Here is a 22,484-nt window from a genome sequence, read left to right as displayed (position 1 = left end):
GGCTAGTCACACTTCTTTGAAGTTTCTCAGCCTCATTCACCTCACAGAGTGTTGGTTGTGGGGGAGGAAGGGAAAGGAGAATGTTAGCTGCTTTGAGACTACTTAGGGTAGTGATAAAGTGGGATATCAAATCCAAACTCTTCTCTTCTACTTCTTCTAGATGGCACCGGGGTCCCTTCCAGCTCTACAGTTTGATGATTCTATATAAATATAAATAATATTCTGTTCCCCAGGAGATCCCACGCAGCAAATAGTGTTGTGAAATTTATATAAACCCATACTGTGGATAATTTCTTTCTCCTACTCCCCAGTTTGATTTCCAAGCTTGGCTTCTCATCTTGTCAAAATCACTGAAGACCTATACAGTTCAGAAGAATATTCACATCAAATTACACATGCAAGTGAATTTGTTTGTTTAGACTCATTAACTGTAAAGCTTTTGCTGGTATCTCTGCTGATTTCTTGCATTTGCTTAAACTATTTCTTTGGAGACTCAGTGCTTTGCCTACAGCTGTTCTATCATGGAAACTGCAATATCCTATCCTAGAGTCTCTTTTGCGCCATATGATACTCGGTAGCACGTTTATTACTCACTTAACAGACTGCCCACCCAGGCAGTAAGTTTAATGCCTAGAGAAATAATAATAATAATAATAATAATAATAATAATAATAATAATAATAATAATCTGAACAGAATATTTTCAGGCTATGTCTAGCACCATAGTTCCCACTCCCTACCTCCAAACAGTGCCAAGACCTCCACCTCCCAGGTTCTAATAGGTCTGAAACAAAGTCTTTATTTCCTGTTTGCACATTTATAGTGGGGCTAATATCTTCCCAAGCTACGGTCTTCCTATATGGTCCCATTGGAAAGGATTTTGATTTTGAGCAAGCTTGAGGAACCTGTGTCCCTCCAGATGTTGTTGGACTCAACTCCCATCAGTCCCTTCAGGCCACTGTGTCCAGTGGTCAGGGGTGATGGGAGTTGTAGTCTATCTGGTGGGTCACAGGTTCCCTATTCATGATTAGCATAACGTGTGGATAAAGCATGTTTTGATTGAAAGAGAAAGCTAGCACAGAGTATATTTTGATTGAAAGAGAAAGCTAGCATAGAGTATATTTTGCAAGATATATAGCCTGCAAGGGGTGATGGAGGTAATGGCATGGGTTGCCAGATTGTACTAGGTTAGATTACTGCAATGTGTTATATGTAGGGCTGCCTCTGTAGACAGCCCAGAAACTGTAGCTGGTGCAGAATTTGGTGACTAGGTTTCTCATCAGGACAAGACAGTTTGGGCATATTACACCGATCCTGGCCCAACTGCACTGGCTGCCAATTAGTTTCTGTGCCCAATTCAAAGTACTGGTTTTGACCTATAATGCCTTAAGCAGCTCAAGACTGCAATAACTCAAGGACTGCCTCCCCCATATGAACTGACCCAGACCCTGAGATCATCATCTGAGGACCTTCTTCGCTTGCCTCTTCCATGAGAGGTCCTAAGGGTGGCAACAGAAGAAGGGACCTTTTCTGTGGTGGCTTTCACACCTCTAAAAACCATGTTTGGAATGGTCTCCCTTAGGAGGTTGTGGACTCTCCTTCTTTGGAGGTTTTTAAGCAGAGGCTGGATGGCCATCATATGATGGGACAACCTGCTGTTTATTTCCTTCTGGCACCTCAGATTGCATGTCTGCCGTTTCCATTCTGTTCTTGAAGCAAGCTTATGCTATTGATGAATCAAAAGCGTCTCCACACAGGCAGCACCTGGCCCAGTGGGAGGTACATCGCCACTGTGATTGTGAACCTCGTCGTCACAGCAACCCATGTGGGCAGAAGTCTTCTGTTGCTGGTGTGGGAGCAAAGACTGAGAAGAACAGCAACTGCACTGATAATAGAATGTCTATAAAGAGGTTCTAAGACACTACGCCAAATGCATCATGGAAAAAGCTGGTTTTTAATGCAGGATTTAAAGGAAGGCATCCACAACCTCCAGCCCAATTTATCCCAGGAATGCAAAATCCTTCCCCAAATGTACACTTTTGAGAGGCATCATTTACGGTGGTCCATTCAGCAGTGACATGGAGGGGAGACTTCTCAGTGGTAGTGCCTCAAATCTGACTGGTGCAAAGGCTGTTGCGCTTTCTGCCCCAGTGAAAGATTTTGCTTTTTGCCCTAGTCTTTGCTGTATGCTTTACAGGAATGCATGATGCTTTAGGAGAAGGTAAACTTTGATCCTAAATTTCCACTGCCTTGCGGCTATACTCATTTGTGAGAAAGGCTTCTGGAGAAAAATCTGTATCAGCTGCCTTGCAGGACATCTTCGGGAGAAGGAATGGCTAAGGGATAAACCCTACACAAATCTGGAGTCCCTGAGACAGTTGTAGGTCTCCTTCTGGCAACTCCTGCAGGCAAGCTGGTGCCAAATGTATTGCTCTGCTTTCCGTTAGACCACATCAGCAAGGCTAAGAGGGGGGCCTTGTCATCTGGCCATTCCAGGACCTGCACAAACACTGCTCAGGCTTGTTCCCTGGAGAGGCCACTTCAGTGCTGCTAATGCAGCAAAAACAATGTGGGAGGCAGGAGTTGTAAGTTACTGGTCTCTGCAGCCACAGCAGGCGTTGTGATTCTCCAGCAGTTTGACTTCACCCCTGGAGGCGCACTCCATTGTCTCTCAAGACAGATGGATGGCCAACAGGAAAAATATGTTTTAACTTTTAACCTGCCCTGAAATTGCTTAGAATGAAGAGCAGGATCTAAATGATCTAATAATTAAATAAAGGATTTCAAATGAATAATTGGAACCTTGGAAGCTGCCTTACACCGGGTCAGTCAAGCCAACAGTTCGTCTTGTTTACACAGATTGGCAGCGATTTTCCAGGATTTTGGAAAGCAGTCTCTCTCCCAGCCCTACTGGGAGCTGCCGAGGATTAGACCTGGGACCTTCTGCATGATGGTCAGCTGATGCTCTGCCACTCAGCTACAGTGAGCTACAGCCCTTTCCCACAGTACCATGCCCACTCCAGTGTGTGCAGACTTCTAATGAGGGGTCCTGCTGCTTTAAACCCAGCAGAGCTGTGCTAGAAGCAGCACTGGGATCACATCCTCTTGATGCAAGACCCTATTAATCGTAGCTGAGGGCGACAGGTTGATTCATAGGGTGGTGGTTTGAGACAAGGTCTTAATATTGTACACAGTTTATTCAGTTGTCATAAAAAGCGGTCACTGATGAGAGGGGCATTTTTAAACATCAGATCACATCATTCCCCTTGACAGGGTAAATCCAGATTAAATGGAGGTGGGGGAGTGCTGGCATTTTGGTGCCCATGATGTCAGGTAGTTGGTAGGGGACACTATGGTCTAAACCACTGAGCACCTTGGTCTTGCTGAACAGAAGGTTGGTGGTTCGAATCTGCACGAGGGGGTGAGCTCCCATTGCTCTGTTCCTGCTCCTGCCAACCTAGCAGTTCAAAATCACACCAGTGCAAGTAGATAAATAGGTACCGCTGTGGCAGGAAGGTAAATGGCATTTCCATGAGCTCTGGTTTCCGTCACGGTGTTCCGTTGCACCAGAAGCAGTTTAGTCATGCTGGCCATATGTCAGTGGACAAACGCTGGCTCCCTCAGTGAGATGAGCATCGCAACCCCATAGTCGCCTTTGACTGGACTTAACCCTCCAGATGTCCTTTACCCTTTTGGACTTTCTTAGGTGGTTTGTGCAAAAAAATTACATGCACAAAAGCACCCATCCCCCAATAAACGCCCATTTGGAAATGCCACCACTTGGCATGTTCAGGACTCTCTTTATGTTTGTGTACAAGGTTATTTTAAAAAAATAAAAAGCCAAATCAATGTTTGATTTAACAAAGAGCCAAAATACAAGCAAACTCTTTCATTTATGTGTGTTACACATCCCAGCCCCAAGAGGCGCATCTGCAGATCTGTGCCAGCAACATCTGCCCAGACCCAGCATTGGGATGGCTAAGATTATTGTCTGCCTTCCTAGCGGAATTCCTGCTTCTCTTCCTTTCACACACAGATAGGAGGCTATTTATCAGGTCATCTAGCAGAACACAGAGATCTGTGCGGTTTGTGGGAGGGGAGGGGAAGAGGAGGGAAGCCTTGTCACTTGGTATATCCTTCAACCCAGGCAAAGAGGAAATTAGTTTCTATGCACTTTATAAAAAGCATTGAAACCAAACAATGGCAACCACACAGCTGGCTTTTAGAAATCTGATGTCAACAAGACCAGAGGCATGCACTTCGGGGGTTTGTTTGGGGTTTTTTTTTAATCTCAGGAAGGATTTGCAAAACAGAGTGTGCTTGATGAAACTGGCAAAAGGGGCAGAAGAAGCCAATAACTCAGAGAGGGTGAGAGGCAGCCGATGCCAGCAACTTCTGCTTCAGCTATCAGCAGATCCACGCTACACATTTAAAGTATATCCAATGCATATTTAAAGCACATGACTTCCCTCAAAGAGTTCCGGGAACTGTAGTCCCCCCCACACAAAGCAGCACCCTTAACAAACCACAGCTGGCAGGGGTCTTGGGGAAAATCTGTATGCTTTAAATGTGTGCTGAATTTGCTGTAAATGTATGGTGTGGATCTGCCTTATGCCAGCCTTTTGAAGAGTGAGTCACAGCTTGAACTTCCAGAAGAGGTACACAGAGAACACTCATCTGTGGGGAGGGGGGAATATCTCCTGCATCCCAAGAGATATGAGCAAGAACGTTCTGCTCTCCACCAACCACCTTGGGCACAGATACGCCAGCAGACACCAGCAATGAAAATAAGAAAACGTGTGGACTTATGAAGTCACCATTTGACATCCCACCCACTGCTAGGCAGTGCTTCTCTGGGTCTCTGTAGTGATGTATGAACATGTCTCAGTCTGTTACGATATTGATTTGCACTTTCCTCTGGTATTTTCCATTCTGCCGCAACTGGTTTATTTTGCACAGGGGTAAAAGTCGGACGCAGCAGAATTAATCTGAGCCTTGAAAAGCACATAGAGCTGAACGAGAAAGTGGGAACGCATATTAAGACACAGTTTGCCTTGGACAGCAAAACAGCAGGCATTGGTCCAGTCCATAGCTGTCAACTTACAGATTTGACAATAAGGGACCAGCAGCCTCGAAAATAAGGGATCTGCAGCCAAAATAAGGGATTTTCCAAGCACAGGTATGTTCAGCTTCTGAGCCCCTCCGAGCCAAAGGCAGAAAGCCCAGCCAGCAGCCAAACGAAGCCTCAAGCGGTGATTCCCACAGCGCAGCAACCCAGCAAAGGGGATGCAGCAAGGGAAATCACCGTCACCTCTCCGCTGGGAAGCGCTGAGCAAAGGCGAGTCCCCAGGCAACGCGGCCGATTTGATCGGCACAAGGCATGCAAGCTCCACCCCCCAGTCATTCTTAGACTCCTTATTGGGTGAGCAACGCAGCCAAGCAACACAGTTGGAGCCTCCCTCCTCCCTGGCTGGCAGGGAAGGAGGGAGAGGAGCTGCTTCCTTTGAAACCCGGGAAATTTAAGGGACATCATCAACAAGGGACAGCAGTGGGACACAGAGCTGGGATAAGGGACTTTCCCGCCAAATAAGGGATGGTTGACAGCTATGGTCCAGTCTTCTTCCTTCCTACAGTTCTTGTGTTTGTGTGTAGCATCAGCTCATTAGCAAATAACCAACACCTTGGCTGCATAAACGCCATACATTTGGAGCACATGGCTTCCCTCAAAGAATCCTGGGAATTGTAGTTTAGCCCTTTCAGACCTCCAGTTCTCAGCAGCCCTAAAAACTGCAGTTCCCAGGATGTTTTAGAGGGAAGTCATGTGTTTTCAAGGTGCTTTATGTCTGGTGTGTGCATGCAGCCTTTGCATGCATTGTTAATGGCCTCTGGATTTGTCTCCTTTCAACTAGAATTATGAGAGTAATGGATTTTCCCAAAAGCTCTTTAATCTTGCTCTCAGGGTGTGCCTTTCCATTTATAGCTTAAACACCTCAAGACTCCATTTCTCTTAGCAATGTAAACGGTGACTCTTCCGCGCCTCCTCCTTTCGGGAATCAATCCAGATGCCTTTCTTAAACCACCCTAATGTTTTCTTAAGAAATTCATTGGCTTTCAGATGCGCTAAGTGTTGTTCTTGTCAGAAGTGTTGCACATGTCAGAAACTTCCAAAGGAGAAGAAAGGAAGAGGAAAAGCCAGGCTTGCTTTGTAGCAATTAACATCATCCAAGGGGATTTTCGTTCTGCAGGGACGGGATCTTCCTGATTTCCTTAGCTCCCACACTGCATTTCCTCATCTGACGTAAGTTGTCCAGATGGTTGAAAGCAAGAGATGCCCAGGTCGTTAAGGTTCTAAATTTGAAGTCACACGCTTGGAGGGGAATAAGGAGATCAGAAGGATGCCTTCAATTTTTTAAATTTTTATTTATAAAGTTAAGCGCTCCCCAGTTCTCCATGCAGAGAGAGTTCCAGTGACAGTAGGGATTAGTTTACTTTTCCTTCAGATGAGACAGAATAAGAAGGGCTTATAGCCTCTTCATAATATCTGTTTTGATTATAAATATATAAGCAGAACATGGCAGAAGCAATTAGACTCCTGAAGCAGGGAACACTTTCGCTAATCCTGGTATAGGTAAATGTGCACACAGTCTCCCTTCAACTGCTTCCAGTCTATCTGATACCAAACCCAGGCTTTCGATAAACTGTTTTTCTTCCTTCCTCCATACTATAAATATATTTCAATGGTGTGCTTCTTTTGTCCCACTGGGCTCCTGATCAGAAGCAGCTCATCCAGCTTGAGCCACAAAGCTAGATTCATACCAGTGGGGTCACACTGCCACTTACCTACAAGGAGGAGCCAATCCTGTGCTCCCATTGGTGGGTCCACACTGCGGTGCCCTCCCTGCCATGTTGCCTTTTGCCCTTCCATTAAACTGCAGTGGCCCTGCTGCCAGGAAGCTATCATTTTGTCTCTCCATCCCAGCTTGTTTCAGGCAGAACCAGGCTTCAGCCGATCCAAACTGGATTTCTAGGACGGGGCTGATCTGGAGTTCCACATCGAGTCATGGAGTGTGTGTATACAGTCATAGTTGGTGAAAGCTGAATAGAAAGAAGAGGAGACATGAGAACCTATTTTAAAAGACTAACTTTTAAAGCTGCCTCGGCATTTCTCTAATGCAACTGTGTTAAAGAAAGCCAAGTTGGAAATTTTGCTGTGAGCCCTTAGTCTTTCTGAGCACTGCTATCAGGAAACTGTACTTGTCCAACAGACTGAAGGTAAGTTGAAAGCAGCAGGATTTTAATCCAAGGGATAAAGTGAAAGTGAGAGAAAATGAGTAGCAATTAGGTTTCAGCTGATCGCCTTCCCTCTGGGAAATTAACAAAAAGTCCTTCCGCTGGGATCTTGTTGAAGTTCAATTCTCTAGCGATAAGCTTTTTACTTGTTCTTCAACACCGTAGCACAGAACATTTCATTCTGGCTCCAGACAAAGGATTTCCAAGCAAGCCCCTGCATGTTTAAGAGGATGCCCACAGTGTATTAATTCAATACCTCCAGCACGGTCGGTTTTGAGTTTGAAATGCAATGAATTCCTACCCCCAATTCCATTTGGATGTTGCAACTTGCTTTCAGTGCAAATGAACAATCTTCCGCTTTCTGAGTCTGGTTATTCATTCGCTGACCGTTAGCAAAAACATTTTAAAAATAGACACAAACATGCCAAATGAAGTGATAAGATGTATGAGACCTTTCGCACCGTTGGTCAATGATTTTCAAGCGATGATGGGACGAACTGCAATACCGTCTGAAGTGAATCAGTAACCATTTGAAAGGTACAAACCGAGAGGAAGTTTACAGATGTACATCCAGATAGCCTATCATCTCATGCAACATCAACAAACAGTATTTATTCAGGAGAGAAGCTCACGAGGACTGTTGCATTCCAGAGGGAATGTGATGATCTTATGATCTCATCATGTCAGTGCAGTTTAAGGATTACCTTACCATGACAATGCACATTCCTATCTCCTAACATTTGAATGGTAGGTACCACATGGGTGACTAACCTCTGGCATTCACAGATGTCTTACAATAATCCTCATCAGGTGCTCTGGCTTGCCCCACCCCCAATTGAGGAGAGCGGTCAATATCCAACAGTTTCACATGGCTCTTTGAAACTTTTCTACCTATATTGTGGGTATGAGTAAAAATGGCCTCAGAAAATTATCCATCCTCTTTGTGGGCAGCGAGAATGAGGTGAGATTCTCCAGCTGTTAAGGAAGTTCTCAGAGATTTATTCTCAGAAAAATATCTTCTGAGAATGTTGGTTCGCCTAATGTTAACTGAAGCACACTAGTTATGCAAGGATGCAAAGGGCTAAGAGAGCAAGACTGGAAGGCGCAGATGCCAAGGTCAACAATATTAAACTATACTGGGTTGGGTATACTTGAAATCCTCTATTGGATAGACAGGTTGAGAAAGTGGAAGGGTGTTGAATATTATCCAGCGGATACTAGAATTCTCCTACAGCAGTGGTTCCAAATTGGTGGTCTGCAGACTCCAGCTGGTCCGAATATCCCACGCAGGGAGTCCGTGGCACCACCCACATAACAAAAATACCATAAAGATATCAAAATTTTCAAAAATAAGGGGTCCATGTCTTAGCTTTTGAAAAACAAAAACTTAGCTAATTGGGAACCACTACCCTACAGCATTGCAGGCAGGAGGGAGCCCCGATCAAGGGACTTCTCAAGTGAATTTCTCAGAATATTCTTTACTCAGCTCTAAACTCAGAGTTCCTGAAATCTCCATCTCACGTGAATGGGCATGAGGTATTACGGTAGGTTCATGTGGAGAATGAAGAACGACATACCCCCCAGAACTCTCCTTCCTTCTGTCATGAGAACTACAATGGAATTTTAAAAAATGAGGGAAATGGCACCAAACACACTGAAAATTTCATAGAAAGTGAAGAGGATTTTGGCCAAAATTCCTGAAACTGCACATTTGGCTTCTACAACTAGGGAAGGGAGGACTCGTCCTATCTTTGTGTAAAAGATGCATTCTAGAAAATATTCCAGACCATCTTCTGTCACCTTTTACCTTGCAAAGTTTTGATCACACTGCCTCATATAACAAGCCTTCAATCCAGAAAATGCACTTTGTACTTTATTATCACAGTGGGACTTTCCCGCCTGCAGCCTAAGCAGGCAATGGCATCTCAAGGGCTGTCTGTTTATTGATTTTCTGAGATAGCACACATTATTTCAAAATGTACCAACAAATGCCTTCAACCATCAACATGCTAGAAAAGCCCCGCTGTATAGATAAAAGCTTTCTTTGCGTCTTCTGCCATTTTTCCTAAATAATTGGTTTCCAGATGAAAGAAACAGAATATTGACAAATTCTGACACATCTATACAAATGCCTTAAAGGTAAAAAAATGGGTTTTATTTTGTTTCCTGTTTCAGAGGAGACTTCATGTAGCTAGCTCTGAGAGAAAATTAGCATAACATTTTTTTCGTGCTGTGTTGAACATTTATCCTGCATTTTGCCTCGCCTTCCCCACCAATTAATGAAAAAAGAAATTGCATTTGAAAATGGTTCAAGGGGAGCAAAAATTTTCGTGGCAGTCTCACGGGTGAGGTGCAGGTATTGTGGTTGAGCTTCGCTTACTTCCAAGGTAGCTGCAGGGTGGTTTTGAGTGCCCTTCCTTTCATTCTGTAAAACATCTCTTTGGTGGTTTGCACTCTGCGGCCTTCTGTTTGTGGGCACAATTCAAAGTGTTGGTTATGACCTATAAAGCCCTATACAGCTTAGGCCCAGGCTATTCTCTCATACAAAGCTGCCTGGGTTTTTCAGACTCTCCCAAGTCTCCCTATTTTCCAGGGACAGTACTAGATTTTCAGAAGCCTTCCTCTTTTCTGAATTGAACCCAGAATGTCCTGCTTATTCTCAGGACGTCCCTATTTTCATCTGAGAAATGTTGGAGCGTATGGAATAATGCGACTCCCCAAGCCAAGGAGATAGGCACAACCTTTAGAAGACATTTGAAGGCAGCCTTGCCTTGCCTCAGAGAAGCTCTGCGTGGGCCTAGATATGATCATAGGACCGGTGACATGACCTAGAGAGAGATAATGGCATGGGAGGCAGGGCATCCTGACGGTTGGCAGGTCACATTCGGCATCTAGGCGTGTGTCTTCTCCACCGCCAAAACTGAATTATAATCTGGAAAGTTATCTCTTGCCTTACAGGAAGCAACAACACGGGGCACAGGAATGGCTTGCGCTTCCTCTCTTCACACTTGTGTGATAATTTGTAAAGGAGAACTGACACGTCTTTCCTGTGGCAGATAGGTTTTCGAGCTTCAAATGTGAAAATAAACTTGTATGTTTACAAGGAGGGGGGTGCATAATGTCCAGTGCTCCCTCAGCTGTTGTCCAGCAGTAGCAGTAGGAGAAAATGGACTGCAGGCCTTCTTTGGCTCAGCGGAGAGACCAGCACCTTTTGCCTGCTTGAATTTTTACCATTCCGGCTGGTTCTTTGGGGAACTCCAAGAACTCCTGGATTTGCATTTTTCCTCCTCCTTCACAATACCTTCCCCCCTGCTTTTGTGCCACGTCTTTTAGATTGTAAGCCTTCAGGGCAGGGACTGTCTTAATATTTGAGATATCTGTAAGGAACTCTGACAGTCTTTTTCTCCAGGGCAAAATGCCTTCAGTAAATAAATAAATATTTTTTTAAAAATTTGCACATTGCAACAGAATAACGGGAAGAGGAAGAAAAATTTGCCCCGATACACTGCTCCTGTAGCGTGAGGCTGAGCCATGGCCCTCAAGATCAGAAGAGATCTCAGGAGACCTGCAGAGCCAGGGTCAAACAAGTTGACCCCCTTCCCTTGTGAAACAAGCTGACCCCTTTCTCTTGTAAAACAAGGAGACAAGATTATCTGAAAAAGAGAAACTCAACAGACCTCTGGGGGCATGATGGAGAGGAAACCTATTGATTTTTTTACTTTCCATTTTCTCCCCTACTGTCCTTTTGTCCTTATTGATTTAGCCCTATATTGATCCGGCCCTCCCACTTCATGCTACCCTGGCAAATGACTAGGTTGTTGAAATCGGCCATTTACTACTGCAGCAGAATGTACCTTTCATAAATCTCGGTTTATTACTGTTACTACTGGTTCTTCCTTTTAGAGAACTTCCTCGCTTCCAGGTAATCACATTCGGTCTAAATATAAACCCCTGGGCCTGTCCTACCAGTAATCTCCTCCAAACACTGTGATGCACAAGATACCATCTCTAGTGGATGGTACCGGCGCAGTGGCGTAGCGTGGGTTGTCAGCACCCAGGGCAAGGCAAGTAATTTGCGCCCCCTAACCCGTGGATTTGCGCCCCCTAACCCGTGGATTTGCGCCCCCTAACCCTAACCCCCAGATGTTGCGCCCGGTGCGTCCGGCCCCCCCCTGCACCCCCCACGCTACGCCACTGTACCGGCGCAACATCGTTTCTACTAACGCTGATTAAGTTGTTGGCATGCTGGCACAAAACTGCACTATAAGCTTCCTTTTCCTCATATCCTACCCTCCTTACATAGAGTAGCAAATATGGGGATCTCAGTCTCCCACCCTGCAAAGCCCAGGCCTGTCTACTGTCAAATACAAAGGCACATCAGATACCATTTGCTGAGCTACATCGTTGCTACATCACAAACTACACTGTCCATGCAACACTCACATATCTTAGTGCAAGGGTGGGGAGCCGGGAGCCCTCTGGAAGAGGTTGGACTCAAGCCAGTGGTGTAGGAAGGGGGGTGCGTTGTGCGCGGACCCCCCCCCCCCGGGTGTCATCACTGAGGGGGGTGACAAAATGGCAAAAATATGTGTGTGTGTTTTTAAAAATTGGGCTCACAACACTTTTTTTTTTAGAAAGAATAACTCATACACTCCCCCGCACCCACTTCCTATGCCACTGGTAGCTAGGTGAGGCGGGGCGCACTGGATGCCACACTACAGGGCCTGCAGCATGCCTGAGGCATGCGTCTTTCCTGAGGGGCAGACTTCCTGCAAGCTCCATGCTGCTTTTTTGAACAGCACGGTGCTTGCGTCTGCCCACCGCCTCAGCTACCCTACAGCTGAGGGGGAGGCTGCGGAGAGGCTCCGAGCAGCGCGCCCTGCCTTGGTTCATGCTGCCCCCATGGATAGCTTGCCTCGCCCCCATGGGTGGCGTGCTCTGCCCCCCACTGCAGGACGCACACACTGCACCGGGAACCTGAGTGGCCAGTTTCGCCACACACAGCTGCCAATAGCCCCAGCAAGGATGGCCAATGTCAAGGATAACCTAAGTGTAGTCAGTGCTATTTTTCTAGAAAAAGAGGTGCTGGAACTCACCATGAACACCTCCATTGTTCTCTTATAATGGCAATGGTGTCCACCTGGGAGGTGTCGGAATTGAGTTCTGGGTAGTTCCAGCTGAAAAAAAGCCTTGAGTCCAGCACAGTAATACACTAGCCCAGATAATGGTGAGATCCATTCCCAAGAAATACTTGGAGATGCTCTCCTCCTTCTGAAATTGATTTCTCCAGTTTCCCTGCTCAGAAATAAGATGGAGAATTTTGAGAGGCTGATTGCACAAAGCTCTGTGTGGTATTACTGACTGACTGCAAATCCTAAACAGTGGTACCTCGGGTTAAGAACTTAATTTGTTCCGGAGGTCCGTTCTTAACCTGAATCTGTTCTTAACCTGAAGCACCACTTTAGCTAATGGGGCCTCCTGCTGCCGCTGTGCCGCTGCTGCACAATTTCTGTTCTCATCCTGAAGCAAAGTTCTTAACCCGAGGTACTATTTCTGGGTTAGCGGAGTCTGTAACCTGAAGCGTCTGTAACCTGAAGCGTCTGTAACCCAAGGTACCATTGTATAGAGACAAAGTCCCAGACTGCTCTGCCACCTCTTCCCTTTTGTTTGAGGTCCAAAACGCATGTGTTCTATTTCTGTTATCCTCCAGTAATAGGGATACTGTATTGTATTCTCTGAGACTGGCATACAATAGATTTTTTTTTCTGCCAAAGCTCCACAGATACAAAAAAGGCATGAAATCGGATTCTGGGTCTTCTAGGGTATTTCTGAATAAATGGAAAGCTGCTTCAAATGTGAGCAGATCCCATTAACCCTGTGATCGCTGACCCAAGAGGTTTCTAGTCTTGCCCCTCTCCTAGAATGAGAAATGCAGCTTCGCCATGTGTCACGTTGAGGCAGCAGTTAGACCAGCCTATATCTCAGATGCCCCCAAATCAGTTCTTTATATAGGTTATAAGAGAGAGAATTTTGACTTGTCCTTTCTGTGTTCTGCAAATGATGCAACCGGACAATAGATTTGCAGAGCAATGAAGTACAGTATATACTTACAAGTATACTTATCAAGAATACAGGATACATTGGGTTTAAATGCAATTACCATTTACAGTGGTACCTCAGCTGTTGAACGTAATCAGTTCCATAAGACCATTCGACTTCCGAAACGCTTGACAACTGAGGCGCAAAGGGCTGTCTCCAAAGTCAGTGGAGAAAACTGAAAAGGTGCTTTCTGCACCTGGATATGGAAGGACCCAGCCAAAATCACCTGTTCTTTGGGAACCTCAGCGATCAGCTACTGTAATGGGTTGGGAGCAGGAGGGTGGGATGTCCTTGAGAGCTTATTAACTTCATTTTTGTACAGAATGCTGTGGCTCATTTAGTGCCAAAAGTAGGCTAGCTTAACTACATAAGCACTGTGTCATTGCAATTGCACTGGCAAGTTTGTCAGCTTCCAGGCACAGTGTGCAAGGATTGACTTCTAGCTATTAGCCATGATAGGTAAATGGGAGTGGGTGGTGCTGTGGTCTAAACCACTGAGCCTCTTGGGCTTGCTGATTGGAAGGTAGGTGGTTCGAATCTGCACAATGGGCTGAGCCCCTGTTGCTCTATCCCAGCTTCTGCCAACCTAGCAGTTCAAAAGCACACCAGTGCAAGTAGATAAATAGGCCACTATGGCAGGAAGGTGAATGGTGTTTCTGTGTGCTCTGGCACTCGTCACGGTGTTCCGTTGAGCCAGAAGCGGTTTAGTCATGCCGGCCACATGACGCAGAAAGTTGTCTGTGGACAAACACTGGCTCCCTCGGCCTGAAAGCGAGATGAGCGCCGCACCCCATAGTCACCTTTGACTGGACCTAACCATCCAGGGGTCCTTTACCTTACCTTACCTTTAACTATTAGGCATGACGGCTATGCTCTTCCTCCACTGCCAGAGGCAGTAATGCTTCTGAATATCATTAGCTGGAAACTGCAAGAGGAGAGGGTGCTTTGTGCTCAAATAGTAGTTAGCTATCTTGGTTGATGTAGAAAAAAGGCACAGGAGAGTGAGAGAGAACAGTAGCTGGAAATGAATTGCATTTCCCCAAGAACCTCAAATTGTGGTTTGAATGCTAGGGAAAGTTTGTAACTTTTCTCCAAGGAGCTCAGCATAGTGGAGTTTCATCTTCATGTCTAGAAGTCACAGACTCATACAGGTGATTCACATGGAATGATCTCCACATAGTAAACCATTCCCAGCTGAGAATGAGAGTTGTGCCCTATACTTCCCCCTTACCTTCCACATCCCTGTTCTACTCATGCACCAACTTCAGTGATCTATCATGTTTTGTTTAACCCACAGCTTCCTTCTGCATACAAACCAGGAAACTGTAGTTTAATCCCAGTGTACTAACCAGGAAATGAAACCAGGATCAAATACGTTTCTTTTATCAGGAAAACCCTGGTGTCTGCAAGCATGCTACAATACACTTCCTCTCCACCCCTGTTCCACAGCAGGCTAGGATGCTTCCTCTTGCATGAGACTAGATCAGGAGTGGCACCGCTTCCTTCTCCTAGCTGATTTTCCCAGTTCTGTCTTTGGGGGCTGACACAGGAACTCCTTTGCAGAAGACTAAAGAGCTTCATTAGGTGTTGTCAGGGCTGGGTCAGAGTCCTGTGGTGAACCAGGAACTGGGGGCCAGAAGCTGTGGGTAAGGAACAAAGCAGAACAAAAACACAAAGCTGGAGGCAGCATCCAGGAGACAACTTGAAGTCGAGGCCAAAGGATACAGGAACACACCAGAGCTCAAAAGCACCTTGTTGCTCAAGCAAGTTGTTGCTCAACTGGCACAGGAAGCCCTCTTATTTCTAGAAGGTTCCAAGGGCCAGCCAGGGTGGGTGGAGTCAGTTCAAGGTCTGAGTTCGAGTAGATTTATTTTATCTCATAAAAATGATGTCCTGCTTGATTGTTGAAAAAGCCTAGACCCGGTTTACAAAAATGAGAAAACAATAAAATTGTCACCATTTCCCCCCAACCATAATTTAAAATATACAAAAGATTAAAACCGCAATAGAATAGACTAAAACAAATTAAAAGCCATACAAAGTTCTAAAAAACTGGGTAGGCTTTCCTAATAAGAATCCTAAGAGCCATGTTGCTTTGACAGACTGACAGGCTGCCCCTTTTGAAGTCTGGTCCATGAAAGTTCCCACCACTACTAAAAAAAACCTGGTGTTATGCACTGATATTATTATTAACTGCCCAGGGGTCATTTACCTTTACCTTTTACCTATTATGCAATGCACTCCCTGCTGAAATACAAGAGATGCCATCTGTATTGGCATTTTGTCAGCTTTTGAAGACATATCTGTTTCTACAGGCATTCCCATGATCTCTCAAGCTGAATCACCTGTTTAAATTATTTTGCTGTTTCGGTGGGATTGTTTCATTTTGTATTTTGATTGTGCATTTTAATTATGGATGTTTATATTTTCTTGCTTATATAATTTTTTTTGTACTTGTGAACTGCTTAGAAGCCTATTTTGACATTGAATAGTAATAACCACAATGGCCATAATAGTAGTAGTAGTTCCGTAAAATACTGACTTTTCTTTTACATCTTGCCGGTCCAGTCAATGAAAACTTCAAGCTTGTCATCAGTGCAAATGTTCTTCCAAACAACCAAAACACACATAGGGGAGCACAAATTTTGCTGCGAAGTTTGCCTGTCATCTGAGTCACTGCAAGGAAAAAAATTTTTGTACAACCGAAACACATGACAGTTTGTTTTGACTATTTTCCATTTCCTCCTCTGATAGCTGAATGTTTCTGAGTAGTTTCAGTTTGCTATCACAATCAGGTCACAGATTCATAACAGGTCATGTACTCAGTCTCATATCATCAGCATATACTTTTATTAAGCACTGGCTGCCCTGTATCTAAAGAAAACAAGCTACTAGCCATAATTTATGACCTTCAGATGCTTCTTTCTTCTTCCTTGAATGAAGTAATGACATTACCATTTCGGTATGTTTTCTTCCCTGCCACAAATTATCTAGAAAGGTAAACAATACAAATCCAAAAAGCCTGCAATATCAAGGAATGTGTGACATAATTGAGGTCACATGTTCTTACTCTGCAATGTTGCACAAGTGGAAATCTGGCCTAGTTCTTACAAACAGAAAATGAGTGGCAAACCTGTAGCTGGACAATACTACTCCAGACTGCAGGGGTTCCCCCATTTTAAAAATCCTTAGAGAAAGAGTCAGGAATGGGTAAAAGGTAAAGGACCCCTGGATGGTTAAGTCCAGTCAAAGGCAACTATGGGGTGTGGCGCTCATCTCGCTTTAGGCCGAGTGAGACGGTGTTTGTCCACAGACAGGTTTCCGGGTCATGTGGCCAGCATGACTAAACCGGAACACCGTGATGAGTGCCAGAGTGCACAGAAATGCTGTTTACCTTCCCGTTGCAGTTGTACCTATTTATCTACTTGCACTGGTGTGCTTTCGAACTGCTAGGTTGGCAGGAGCTAGGACAGAGCAACAGGAGCCCACCCTGTCATGTGCATTTGAACTGCTGACCCTCCAATCAGCAAGCCCAAGAGACTCACTGGTTTAGACCACAACGCCAACCGCTCCTAAAAAATCCTTAGACAAAGAGTTAGGAATAACTAGAAATGGAGGGGGTTCATCTTTGCTTATTTAATAGTCAATTTCAGAGAGTGGTGTTTTTGAAATAGGAATGATTTAGTATTTATTGGGTTTTATCAGTGTCTGTTTATATGCATATTGGTTGTGAATTCATGTATGAAATATTCACATTTTTGTAAGATGAATTTTTACACTATGAAATTAATAGATTTGAGTTTTTTTAAAAAACAGAATTACATTTAGACAATTCTATTTTAAAATAATCATTGCACATAAAATATTAGATATTATGGCGAAGGGTTTTAGCGTAGCATTTTCACTTATGCATGGATGTCTGCAGGTGGAAAAAAGAGTAAGGTATAATTTGCAGATTCCACTTTAAAAAATAAAAACAAAATAAAATAAAACCTAAGATTCTATTGTTTGAAGAGCCTATGAAATTCATATGCACAACAGTAAAATCAGCTATGATTAAGTGGGCACAGGACATAGGTCATAACATTATGTTTGCTGACTGGGAACAGTTGTGGACCACCGGTATAAAATTTACGGCATGTAATGCCTTAAAGGAAAATATTATGAAAATGATCTATAGGTGGTACATGACCCCAGTCAAGCTAGCAAAAATCTACCATTTGCCTGATAATAAGTGTTGGAAATGTAAAGAAACTGAAGGTACTTTCTACCACCTTTGGTGGACGTGCCCGAAGATTAAGGCTTTTTGTAAAATGATATATAATGAAATGAAAAAGGTACTTAAATGTACTTTCCCTAAGAAACCAGAGGCCTTTCTCTTGGGCATTGTTGGCCAATTGGTGTTAAAGAAAGACAGAATTTTTTTTATGCACGCTACAACAGCAGCAAGAATACTCATCGCAAAGTATTGGAAGACACAAGATCTACCCACCTTGGAAGAATGGCAGATGAAGGTGATAGACTATATGGGACTGGCTGAAATGACTGGCAGAATCCGTGACCAGGGGAAAGAGACGGCGGATGAAGATTGGAAGAAATTTAGAATTTATCTTAAGAAATATTGTAAAATTAATGAATGTTAAAATGTTGAAGTTTTAGACAAAAGGGGATTACAGCTGTAAAAGGTTAAGTAAAAGAAAAAAACAAGGGAAAATTCGATAAAAACAAGGGGTAGGATTTGTGGAAATAAATCTGGGAATTGGGATGCAGAAAGGGGAGGTATGGGGAAGTCGGTGAAGTAAGGTTTAAGAAAAAAGGATTTGAAATTATACATGTTTGTTTATGTGTTTGTTTGTTTTGTATTGTGTTATGTTTGTGTTTATAAAAATTGTGAAAAACTAATAAAAAATTTATATATATAAAAAAGAAATTCATATGCACACCCATGCCCTGTAGTGCTTGTTCTCCAGCTTAGATCTCAAGTGATCCCTGTTTCACCAACCAGTTTGGGGGGTGATAAACAGGGTGGCCATTTGTCTGAAGACTTGGATGTGTTCTATTAGCAAAAGAACATTCTAACCATAGACTTACAGTATTCTGCAATCTGACTTGGCTACAGTGGACTGAAATTCTAATTAAGACATGTTTGTTTGTTTGTTTGTTTGTTTGTTTGTTTGTTTGTTTGTTTAGAATTATGTTTTTGCTTGTCTGACAGTTTGTCTGTTGATCTATCCATCATCTCTGTGACCAGAATGTCTCTGCTTGTTCTAGCCCTCATCTGCTCAATGGCTGTAATTGTACAAGAATTTGGGGTTCATGAGGAGGGAATTAAGGAGATTGATGGGGATTAGCCCAATTCTGAGGGAACAGGTCAACTGTGTTTGCTATGCCCATTGAGTCTGTGCTATGGAGGTTGTCACAGAAGATTAAGTACACTTTGTGATTAAGGGCTTTATTAATAGTGCACAAAAAGTATAAAAACGGTCAGTGGGAAAAACAACTCAAATACATTGGGGCTTCTTGTTTCAGAAAATGTAGACCTACTTATTTCATACATGGCACCGTTGCTATTGTAGCATAGTTCAAGATAGTTTTTCCATTTCGTACTTTCTACATTCTGAAGCTCATCCAGCAGTTTCCCCATGTCCTATTGCAGTTCCCACATCCAGTGTTTTTCCCCTTCACAGGACCAACTTAACACTCCAAAGGCCATGATTCTCCAATGAATCTTGTACATTTAAGCGGCCAGTTTCCCAGCGCTGTCAACATGCACCTTATATGGTTGAGGTCTGTTTCTATATGAGCTACTAAAACCTTCTGTAAAAGCAGGTAGCTTGAATAAAGCCAACTGGGCATTTCTGTTTCCGTGGTCATTTTTGGTCCACCTTGTGGGCTTTTCAGAGGGGAAGAAGTACGGTGTCTGTGCACTTGTCTTCCTTCTAGCAGGGGCCTCTTTGGACCAAGCTATGTATTATCATAAGAATATAAAACGTATGCTTAGCCATAGCCACTTTTTTAAAAAAGGAAAAAGAAAAGGTGGCTTCACAGGTCCATAATTCAGACTGGAAATCTATGGTTCTTGAATTCATTTACAAAATAAGCCCCAGAACAACAACACCACATTCAAACTTGGAAGGCCTAGCTATTTCAGGTGGCCTATGCAAGAGTGACTTCTTCCTTGGCTGGGATGTTGTTCTTTTAAACTGGTTTTGAGGAAATTCCATTTTATATTATGGTCTGCAGATTAGGTATGAATGCATTAAAATGAAAATTGAATGAGTGTTTCCTTCATCCCTATTGGAAAGTGGTGGCATGTACCCGGTGCTTTTTTTCCCTAAAAAAAAAATGTTTAGGGGTACTCTCATTTTGACTCAAGGAAATCACTATTTTATAGTTCAGATTGGGAAAAATAAATACAGTAATTGGACAAAAGTACAAAGATTCACAAAATGTTTAGGGGTATGCGTCCCTTTGTATCCCCCCAGGAAAAAAAGCACTGCATGTACCACAATGTGGTGTTATGCAAAGCCTGCTTGGCTAATTGCAAGGACACAAGGGTAAAAGTGTGTACGTGAAGGATACATAGTAAATGCACACATGTATACTGGTTCCACAGACCCCCTACATGCATTATACAATTTTATTGAGTGGGTGTTTCCTTTTGCAAAACAATCGCCTCACATTCCTTACCAACCAAAAGCTATAGAAGGAAGGAATCCATTCAGGCTAGGGAAAACATGCATTGGGAATTTCCCAAACAGTACTTTGACAGCGCAGGAACACGCTGCTGCAGGAACATGTTGCTACTATTTTCAAGGGGAACTGGCACAAACATCCCCTAAAGTGCTGGGTGGCTCAAGCCAGGTGCCTTTGTTTGCAGAAAAGCAAAATGGAGATCTGGGCACACTTCAGATCTTTCCAATAGGACTTCAGTTAACAAAATCCAAAAGTAATCAAAGGAAGAAAGCGGCAGCATCATATAGCTAACAAAACTTTAATCTACAGTTTGTCAGTAAGACCACACATATTTTCCCATTTATAGGCATGGAGAAATGGAGATATGCCTTAGTTTAAACAGAAGGATTAATTGTGATGTTAAAGCACTTTGGGATTCCCTGTGACCCAGCCAACAGGACCAGCCTAAAACATTTTGCTTCCCCTAATTCAAAATCCATAGTGCTCAAGGACAGCCAAATTATGTTGGCATCTGGAACAGAAAACCCCATAAGCACCTTTCTACCCTTCCCACAACAGTATAACATGCAACAAGAATAAATTTAATACCAAGCATTTGCTTCCCTTTCATGATCCCCCAGATCATGCCAGAGGTGGCCACCTCACCTTGCCTAACGGCAGGGCCAACCCATCTGCATAAGGATGTGGTGATGAACTTGATAAATTCATGGCAGATACTGCAAATTCCATCAGTGGCTATTAGCAATACTCAGGGCTGTTTTTACCTGGGGGTGCAAGGGGTGCGGTGCACCCAGGTGCCAAATTCTGGGGGTGCCAAATGTTTGCCTACTGCATACTAGTCCCTCTCAATCGGGGGCAGTGAAAAGCAATGGAGCAAAAGTCCTCGTCCCCCCCGTCACGCTGTTACTCTGTAAGGTAAAGGTAAAGGGACCCCTTACCATTAGGTCCAGTCATGACTGACTCTGGGGTTGCAGCGCTCATCTCGCTTTATTGGCCAAGAGAGCCAGCGTACAGCTTCCGGGTCATGTGGCCAGCATGACTAAGCCGCTTCTGGCGAACCAGAGCAGCGCATGGAAACACCATTTACCTTCCCGCCGGAGCGGTACCTATTTATCTACTTGCACTTTGATGTGCTTTCGAACTGCTAGGTTGGCAGGAGCAGGGACCGAGCAACGGGAGCTCACCCTGTTGCGGGGATTCGAACCATGACCTTCTGATCAGCAAGTCCTAGGCTCTGTGGTTTTTTAACCCACAGCGCCACCCGCGTCCCATCAAAGAAAAGCAGTTTTCCCCACTATATCCTTGCTACAGGAACCCCCCCCCCCAAGAAGTCAACAACTTTGGCTTCCCCCTCCTACAAAAAAAACCTCAACAACTTTGCATTTGCCCCCTCTAAAAAAAGGGGTGCTGGGTGCATCTTTGCACCCTGGCGTTGCATATGCTAAATACGGCCCTGGCAATGCTACTCAAAACTGGACTTAAGAGCTTAATTATAGTCTGCTGGATCAGGCCAATGGCCCATCTAGGCCAGCATCCTGTTCTCACAGTGGCCAATTGGATGCCTGTGGGAAGCATGAACACAGGACCTGAGCCCAAGAGCACTTTCCACTCCTGTGGTTTCCAGCGACTTGTATTCAGAAGCATTGCAGCAGTGGCGGGAGAATGTAGCCATCGTGGTGAGCAGCCATTGTCCTCCGTGAATTTCTCTGTTCCCCATCTGAGATGGTGTACATTACTGCCCTTTGGGGGGAGAAGATTCCATAAGTCAACTAAGTGGATGTCCCTTTCTGCTGTGAATTTCCCCCCTCTATCCACTTTATTCCCCCCTCTATCCACTTTATCCAGACCATTCACAAACAGAGATTTAGCAAACTTCCACATTCAGAGGCGGCATGCCTCCAATTAGCAGACCCTAAGGACAAACACAAAGCTCTACCTGTGTATCTTCATCACCCATGACTTGCTCCTGGGGCATCAGAAAAAATGCTGAGCTAGAGAGACCTTGTTGAAAATCAACAAGGGAATTCAGAAGCTCTTCTGTAACAAATGAAGCAGACTTCCCCAGCCTGGTGCCCTTTGGATGTTTGGGGCTACAAATCCCATCAGCTCTGCTTGCTGGAGCTGGGGAAGGATGTGCAAGAATGCCTTCTCCACCCCCACCATCTGCTGCTGGGAAGGACAACAGATTGAGGACAGAAATCTCACAGCAGCTGGGTGGTATTCGCCTTCTGTGTCGATTTTACAACAACAAATGAACCTCTGGCGTAATGTAATTCAGGAGAGAAAGGGGGTAAGAATAGGGGTGGAGGAATAGAAGAAAACTCTCTTTTAAGCCTTGGGCATAAGGTCTATCTGACAAGGAGGACTGAACTGTTTCCAGAGATGGATGGATGCCATTA

At 44.2% G+C, this 22,484-nt stretch overlaps 1 long non-coding RNA gene across 1 annotated transcript; it reads right to left on the bottom strand.

Moving 5' to 3' along the window:
* Positions 1-6,396: 6,396 nt before the first annotated feature.
* LOC310688761 lies at positions 6,397-7,763 on the bottom strand. The gene is made up of 2 exons (XR_014517154.1): positions 7,592-7,763; positions 6,397-7,095 (listed from the first exon to the last, which is right to left on the bottom strand). It is a non-coding gene; the product is annotated as an uncharacterized lncRNA (long non-coding RNA).
* Between the last annotated feature and the right edge of the window lie 14,721 nt (positions 7,764-22,484).

This window comes from Podarcis liolepis, assembly GCF_965112155.1.
Source record: "Podarcis liolepis genome assembly, chromosome: 11".
In the NCBI taxonomy this organism is placed as follows: Eukaryota; Metazoa; Chordata; class Lepidosauria; order Squamata; family Lacertidae; genus Podarcis; species Podarcis liolepis.
The sequence above is the reverse complement of the archived record's forward strand: the minus strand, read 5'-3'. Positions and strand labels throughout refer to the sequence as shown.